Here is a 2,736-nt window from a genome sequence, read left to right on the forward strand (position 1 = left end):
TGCCCCAAAACCGAAACCTCCCTGCCGCTCAGTGCATGTGCAAGCAGCAGGCTGCAAACCAGGGGAGCTGGCGAGTGGGCACACCATCCACTCTGCCCCTCCTCTCACAGGGATCCTGCCACAGTGTCTGAAAAACGAGGCAGCGAGGAAAAGCCGGGAGCAATAACGTGTTAGATGAATCAGGAATGAAGCACTGGAGATCACGAGTTTGATCCCTGAGGCTGAGCCAGATCTTCAGGGAAAGATTTAGCCTTTAGGATAAATCCAGCTCCTAGTGAAGTCTATAGAAGTCTTCCCAGCAACTTCAAGTGGGAATAGATTAGGCCACATACAACTGCACCACTGACAGCCATCGGGCTAGAAGAAACACTCTTTGATATCAATCCCCAGGCAGAAATACACTTCTCATGTGAGAACCCCTTGTTCGTGAGCATCTGATCATGGTTTGAACACCACCAAGGCGGTGGGGATCAGTGGGTATTCTCAATTTACAGAATGCTGAAGAAAATGATGCTCTAGCCTGCAAGTTTATAAACCAAGTAAATGAGTGTTTTGCCATTTCTTTACTACCTTTCATTTAAGGATCTTAAGTGCTTTAGCAGTGCTGAATGTACTGCTGAACTCCCTTGTGATACACCAAAGTATCACTCCGACTTCACTAGCAACAGGGGAAAGTTAAGCAACACGACTAAACTCACACAGCAAATCAGCGTCAGGTCATGTTCCTGGATCCCTAGTCCCTGTCCTTAACCCCAGGATAACACACCATTCCAGTGCTCCTATCACATCTGAATTCAGATGCTCCTATCACATCTGATTCACAGAATCACAGACTGGTTTGGGTTGGAAGGGACCTTAAAGATCATCTAGTTCCAACCCCCCTGCCATGGGCAGGGACACCTTCCATAGACCAGGTTGCTCCAAGCCTCATCCAGCCTGGCCTTGGACACTCAGGGTTAGCACAGCACTTCCCAGTGCTGGCATTCCAAATCACAATCCAGAGATTGGGACTGTTGACCACCAGGACTCTCAAGCCTTTAGCTTAAGAGCATCCTATTTTTTATTGTAGGGATGGCTACAGGCGGGATGTCCAGAATCAGCTCTGGCATTTTCACCTGCACAGTTATATAAAACGCTGACATACACATTAAAGTCAAATGAGTAGATGAAGTACGACTGTGTTACATCGCGATACACATGCCCACCTGTCTCCACACTGCATATACACACACGTGTATATACGCCTCTTGGAAACCTCGGAGCAGCCAAGAAAAAACAAGAGAGAGGAGGTTATTGGTGGTTTCAAGTATCAAGACACAGACTCGATGGAAACATTCAGAGGCTGCTGTCTACTCAGGAGCAGGGAGGCAAAAGTCTTAAGGAAGGACTCAGTTCACAAGAGCTTAGAGGACAGGAAAGACACTCAGGCTATTTCTACTTGGTATTTACTGCCCGTTGTCTGCCAAGCTATCTGGTCCGTGGCATGCCTGAAAGTGCTTTTAAGATACAGTGATCCTTGTTGCCAGCTAACGAAACCGCCGTACAACCCAGCTTTGTTTCATTCGTTGTCGTTCTTTCAAGTTATCCAACAGGTTCTGATACTCACAAGGCTCTGGTTGACAGGGCAAAGTCACCTGATGCTTTCTGACACCATCGAACAAGAGCTCTGCACCACCTCTGAAATAAAAACAATGAACCACTGAGATTTGGCTTTATTGTCGAAAGGAAGACAGTACAAAAGAGGCGATTTACATAGATGCCACAACAGAGAAAACAAATGACACAGACTATATTTAGCACAGGATTCTCTTTGTCTTTTTCCCCTCTCTCAAACCACAAGTTCACAGGGGAAGTCGCCATCTCCCATCGCCAACGCAGGCAGGAGGCTCCATCGCGGGCCAGAACCCCACGGTGCCAGGCATCGTCCCAACAGAGCAGCGCCATGGCTCCCATCCCAACGCGCGTACGAACCGCCCTGTGGCGTCCAGCCCAATGCCCTCCCTCTCCCGTCAGCTCCTAGCACTGCCTCAGTTCAGGCAATACGACAGCCACCCCGCCACGTCCAGCGCCGCTCGTCCCTAACACCTTTCGGCCAGAAGGCTCGAGGCATTTCACAAAATATCGCAGCATCCTCCTGCAACAAATATTCCTCCAGTTGCCACTTGTGAACAGAGAGAGGAAGTGACTCACATGAGGTTACACAGCAAGTCAGCTGCAGAGCCAGCAGCCCTCGAGTCCTGGCAACCCTTTCTGGATCTACTCACTACAGCGCGTTCCCTCTCGGGACTGGGAGAAGCAAGCGGAGCGCGCCTCGGTGATGACAAGTTAAAGTAAAAACAAACAGATAAATACACAGCCTTCCTCCACTGCACGACCTGATTAACATCCCTCTGCTGATAGCCAGAACGTACTGGGCGACCAGCCCTGGGTAACTAAGCGACGGCCTCTGCAAGCACAAGAGATCAAGCGTGAGCAAACCACGCAGAGGCTGACAAGTACAGGAGCTGGTCCACCCACCTGAAAAAACGTGGGAGGGGTACCTAAATCTCCTTAGGTAAGGGTCCAGGTACCTAAATGGGGTCCAGGTACACAAATCTCCTTAGGCTCTTAGAAAAAACAACTAATATTTTCCTAATTTGCAAGCCTCAGCAAGCTCCTCACCTGTATGCCTCTTCTGGAAAAGGAAAAACTGTGAAAATCTTGAGCTTTACAAACCTAAATCAGTTTTCCTGATGT

At 48.9% G+C, this 2,736-nt stretch overlaps 1 pseudogene; it reads right to left on the minus strand.

The window, feature by feature from the left end:
• Nucleotides 1-1,526: 1,526 nt before the first annotated feature.
• Nucleotides 1,527-2,446, minus strand: LOC104512523 (annotated as a pseudogene).
• Nucleotides 2,447-2,736: the final 290 nt, after the last annotated feature.

The sequence above is a fragment of the Eurypyga helias genome, unplaced genomic scaffold, assembly GCF_000690775.1.
Source record: "Eurypyga helias isolate BGI_N326 unplaced genomic scaffold, ASM69077v1 scaffold45047, whole genome shotgun sequence".
Classification (NCBI taxonomy): Eukaryota; Metazoa; Chordata; class Aves; order Eurypygiformes; family Eurypygidae; genus Eurypyga; species Eurypyga helias.